Source organism: Schistocerca serialis, chromosome 5 (assembly GCF_023864345.2).
Source record: "Schistocerca serialis cubense isolate TAMUIC-IGC-003099 chromosome 5, iqSchSeri2.2, whole genome shotgun sequence".
Lineage (NCBI taxonomy): Eukaryota > Metazoa > Arthropoda > Insecta > Orthoptera > Acrididae > Schistocerca > Schistocerca serialis.
This window is the reverse complement of record NC_064642.1, coordinates 70,958,878-70,964,877: the sequence shown is the minus strand read 5'-3', so window position 1 is coordinate 70,964,877 and position 6,000 is coordinate 70,958,878.

The following is a 6,000-nucleotide window of genomic DNA, read 5'->3' as shown; positions in this document are numbered from 1 at the left end:
AGACCTTTGTAAACCTTATCAAGGAACAAGAGTAGTAAGAGGTTTATAGCGCTGATACAGTAGACGATAAATATAATGCTTTTCTCAAGACTTTTCTCGTGCTCTTTGAAAGTTGCTTTCCGTTAGAATGTTCAAAACAGGGTACTAGCACAAACAGGCAGCCTGGGTGGCTGACTAGAGGGATAAGAATAGCTTGTAGAACGAAGTGGCAACTATATATCAAAACGTTAGAAACAGTCAAAATCAAAATGCAGCAGCCCATTACAAACAGTATTGTAAGCTGCTTAAAAATGTTATTAGGAAGGTAAAAAGTGTGTGGTATGCAGATAGAATACCTAAGTCTCAGGATAAAATTAAAACCATATGGTCAGTCGTAGAGGAAGTTGCTGGTCTGTAGAGACAGGTCAAGGATGTAGAATCAGTGCGTAGTGGGAATGTCCTTGTTACTGATAAGTCGCATATATGTACAGTATTTAATAATCACTTTCTGAATATAGCAGGCGAACTAAATAGAAACCTAGTCCCAACAGGGAATCATATAGCGCTCTTAAAAAAAAGTGTTCCGAGACAGTTACCTGAAATACTCCTCCATGATACTGACAAGAGGGAGATTGAGTTAATAATTAAATCACTAAAGACCAAGAAATCTCATGGATATGACGGGATATCTAGCAGAATACTGAAGTATTGTTCTATGTATGTTAGCCCAGTACTTAGCCATATCTGTAACTTTTCCTTTAGGTGTGGGCTGTTTCCTGACCGATTAAAGTACTCGGTACTGAAGCCACTTTATAAAAAGGGAGGCAGGGATAATGTTGACAATTGTAGACCTATTTCTACGCCATCGGTGTTTGCTAAAGTTATCGAGAAGGTTGTATATACAAGGTTACTGGAGCATTTAAATTCACATAATTTGCTGTCAAATGTTCAGTTTGGTTTTAGAAATGGTTTAACAACTGAAAATGCTATATTCTCATTTCTCTGTGAGGTTTTGGACGGATTAAATAAAAGGTTGCGAACGCTAGGTGTTTTCTTTGATTTAACGAAGGCTTTTGACTGTGTTGACCACAAAATATTACTGCAGAAGTTGGACCATTATGGAGTAAGGGGAGTAACTTACAATTGGTTCGCCTCTTACTTTAAGAACAGAAAGCAGAAGGTAATTCTCCGCAATATTGAGAGTGGTAGTGATGTTCAGTCCCAATGGGGCACTGTTAAGTGGGGCATTCCCCAAGGGTCGGTGCTGGGGCCACTGCTGTTTCTTATTTATATAAAAGATATGCCTTCTAGTATTACAGGTGATTAAAAAATATTTCTTTTTGCTGATGACACCAGCTTGATAGTGAAGGATCTTGTGTGTAATATTGAAACAGTATCAAATAATGTAGTTCATGAAATAAGTTCATGGCTTGTGGAAAATAATTTGATGCTAAATCACAGTAAGACTCAGTTTTACAGTTTCTAACTCACAATTCAACAAGAACTGATATTTTGATCAGAGAGAATGGGCATGTTATAAGCGAGACGGAACAGTTCAAGTTCCTAGGCGTTCGGATAGATAGCAAGCTGTTGTGGAAAGCCCATGTTCAGGATCTTGTCCAGAAACTAAATGCTGCTTTATTTGCCATTAGAACAGTATCTAAAATAACTGACACTTCAACACGAAAAGTAGTCTACTTCGCATATTTTCATACACTTATGTCGTATGGTATTATTTTTTGGGGTAATTCTTCTGATTCAAAAAGGGTACTTTTGGCTCAAAAACGGGCTGTTCGAGCTATATGTGGTGTAAGTTTGAGAACCTCTTGTCGACCCCTATTCAATAGTCTGGGAATTCTGACATTGCCCTCACAGTATATATTTTCTTTAATGTCGTTTGTTTTTAGCAATATTAGCCTATTCCCAAGAGTTAGCAGCTTTCACTCAGTTAATACTAGGCAGAAATCCAATCTGCATGTGGAATGCACTTCCTTGACTCTTGTGCAGAAGGGAGTGCAGTATTCTGCTGCATCCATTTTCAATAAGCTACCACAAGAACTCAAAAATCTTAGCAGTAGCCCAAACTCTTTTAAGTCTAAACTGAAGAGTTTCCTCATGGTTCACTCCTTCTATTCTGTCGAGGAGCTCCTGGAAGAGCTAAAAAATTAAGCAAATTCCAGTGTTATATTGTTGATTTTCTTTATTTAAATTTACGACTTGTCACCTGAATACGTTTTTTTATATTTCATTTTATCCGTTTCTAATATCGTGTTGTAATTTCATGTATTGGCTCGTTCCATGACCATGGAGGCTTCTCCTTCATTGGTCCCATGGAACAATAAATAAATAAATAAATAAATTCTGTAAGTGCCATGAAACTTAAATTGATATCATCCAACACTTTCCCAGCCAGTAATAGTACATACTTGTCTAATGCTGTTAAATGTGCTTTTATAGGTTAAGAATGTGTGGTCATTGTTAGAAGTGAACATGATCAATGGACTTGAGCTCTGTTAATAATCAAAGAGTCTGTGGGACCTCTGTTATTTTCTTGTGGCACTTACTACGCTCAGGGTAATCTATATTGTCAACCAACTGGCCATTAGGAACCTAGGCGCTCTGATTACAAGTTATCAGGCTTGGGACACAACACACAAATATAGGGCCAGTATAATTATCATGATAAGTAGTGACTGTCTTAGGACAGTAATCCAACCCTGAATTAATAACTTGTCTGACCACTCAGAAACTCCTGAAAGTGAACTTGTATATTACAATCTTAAGTAAAATCACAACTTCCCAGCCGCGCGGGATTAGCCCAGCGGTCTAGGGCGCTGGAGTCCTGGACTACGCGGCTGGTCCCGGTGGAGGTTCGAGTCCTCCCTCGGCCATGGGTGTGTGTGTTTGTCCTTAGGATAATTTAGGTTAAGTAGTGTGTAAGCTTAGGGACTGATGACCTTAGCAGTTAAGTCCCATAACATTTCACACACACACAACTTCCTAAGAGTAACTCGCTTGCACAGAAAAAAATAAAAACCACTCAAATCTGCCATAAAGCAACACTATTATTCAGCATAGTAGGCCTTCCAGAGCAAAGGTGTAAAAATTACTTCCAGCAGAAATTAAATTTCACGCCATTTGTATACATATACTTAAGCATCATTCAAAATATAGGTTGCATCAAAAAAATGTATACACACTTTGAAGCGTAATAGAAAATTTATTTCCCATTCTGCAATGTTAAATTTCTCGAAACGGAAAGCTTAAAGTCCAATTGGAAAAATAAATGTACTTTGCAAATGTGATTAATATTCAAACTGGTGGCCTTCAGCGTCAGTACATTTCTGAGTATGAGTCACCACTGATTCTGTACATCATACCAAAGTGTCCAATGAGATTTCGGCGCACACCGCCTGAATCTCATTCTAAAGTGTGTCCAGGTTATGTGGTTTACGTTTGTACACCTCATCTTTTACTGTGCCCCATAAGAAGAAATCCACCAGCGTGAGGTCTGGAGAGCATGCAGGAAACTCGATTGGTCCCCTGCGTCCTATCCACTGGCCTGGCACATTGTGATCCAGGTATGCTCGTATGTCCCTATGATAGTACAGTGGGGCGCCATCTTGTTGGAAATAAAACTCATCATTACAGTATAATGCACAAATGGCAGGGAATATGGAGTCAGCGAGCATTGTTAGGTACGTTTCTCCAGTAACAGTACCTTCAAAGTGGAAAGCCCCAACGAGTCCCCTTTCAGACAAACCACACCACACATTTACACCAGGCAAATTCACAGCCTTTTCAACTGTGATGTGAGGATTATCTTCAGCCCAGTACACACAATTGTGCCTATTGACAGTTCCATTGAGTTTGAATTGGGCTTCATCTGACCAAATTATGCTACCCATAAATCCCGGTTCACGTCTCCCATCTCCTGAACCCATTCGCAAAATTCTAACCTTCGATCTGGATTGTCGTCACTTAGCAGTTGCACCAGCCTTGGAATGTACACATGAAACTTGACTTTCTTCAGAATGCGTAGCACACTACTAGCACTTACATTATTCTCACATGCCGCTTGCCTTGAAGATTTTTGAGGCAAACGCTGAAACAGTTCCAAGACCGCAGTTGTGGAATCACCACTTGTAGCTGTACGAGGTCGCCCTGATCGACTTTTTTGCACATCACACACTGTTCCACGAATTTCGAATTTGTCTTGTAGACGTGTAATTGTTAACCTTGGAGGTGATTCTGTACCATACTCACTTCTCCACTGTCTTCGAACTGCAGCTACATTCTCAAACTTCCAGTACCACTTAATTATCTGCTTCCGCACTTCAAAGCTCAAATGCACGTCCGCCATGTTGCAGTTACTTCCTTGCCACTGCTGCCACCTGTTGAAGAAACATAACATTACTTTCTCACAGATATTTAACCTTGTAGAACGGGAAATAAATTGCCTATGGCAGTTCAAAGTGTGTATACATTTTTTTGATGCACCCTGTAGTTAACTGTCCTTTACAATCAATCATTACATTTCAAAATCACAATCTTTCATGCTTGGTGTGTTAGAAATCATTATCAATGCACATACAGATACGAACAGAATGCAGCGTTTCTTAACATGTTTTAATCGTTTTATGCTCTGGTGTATCCTTTCCCGGGGGCCTCATTCTCAAATGGCTGTCAGCTACCTGCAGCTGTTGACTAACTACTCGGTTCACCAATCCTTCACCAGCAGTGGCGCCTCAATACTTACTCTAGGCTTTCCGCAATAATTTTCAGTTCATATTAACAACATGAAAGTTTCCCCCCCCCCCCCCCCCCCCCATGTCTGCACAGTGACCAACCCTCTTTACTGTCACGTAATTTCCCATTCTGACATGATTACTCAGTCTGATCGCTGTTTTCCCCTAATTTAAGATGGTCGATATAAGCAGACCATCCCACACCTCAGCCATTAGACAAAATCTCAGTTGGTGACAGCTGAGTTGATACTATGTGTAGGGGTCGGTGATATTGACTGACAACCCATAGAAACAGGCCATCACACAATATAAATTTCATAATCAGTTTTGTATTTCACTGTTTGCTATTTATGGTCACACTGTCCCTTTTATTTTTTATGTTAGGCACCAGTGCAATGAGGGAAAATTCTAGTAAAACAGACATCATCACATTCACATTAACAGAAATAAACAGACAAAGCATCCTACCACTAACGTTTTTACAACTGAATAAAATGAAACATGTACCATAACGGAAAAGCACATTTCGGTAGTTGCATGCACAGTACCAATATTAATACTATGTACACACAAATGGAAAATTTGACAAATATTGTTTTGAAGGTATCAGTATACTGATGAGGCTAAACAGTTTAATAAGAATTTAACACTATTGTGAAGCCGAGTGCCAGCCTTAGCCAGATTGACAGAGGATGTATAGAATTTGTGCAAAAGATTTTGGCAAAGAGGATCAGGTTATTGTAGTACGTGAAACAGGAATCAACTTGGCTAAGGACAGTAGGTACAGCATCATTGGTTACCCGGATGAAATAAGAGTAGCAACTATATACACAAAGGTGAGTTTTGCTGAGTTCCTACAGCACTATGACCAGCCCTGTGATAACACAGCTGTGAGCCCTGTGAACACTGAGTTGAGCAGGCTGTTGTTTACTGAAATGAAATCTCATGGGAGTGCAGTGCCCGTGGCTACTATTGGGAGATGGGGATGTATTAGATATGGCCTAAACCTGAACAGGAGAGGGAAAGATAGGTTGGCTGAGCTTCTTGCAGTTAATATATAGGGGCTGGATGGGAGGGGGGGGGGGGGCACCATCACACAAAGCAAGATTCCTGTGGTTATTGGTGTCAGAGAGGTACCCTTTCTCAGGTTAGAATCAGGATTCAGGCATACTGTTTTGAATCAAAATAACAGAACAGTCCCACAAAATGCTTAAGAATGCTCAGAAAAGTGAGGTTAACTTATTTTGTCAAAATATTATATGACTGAGTAATG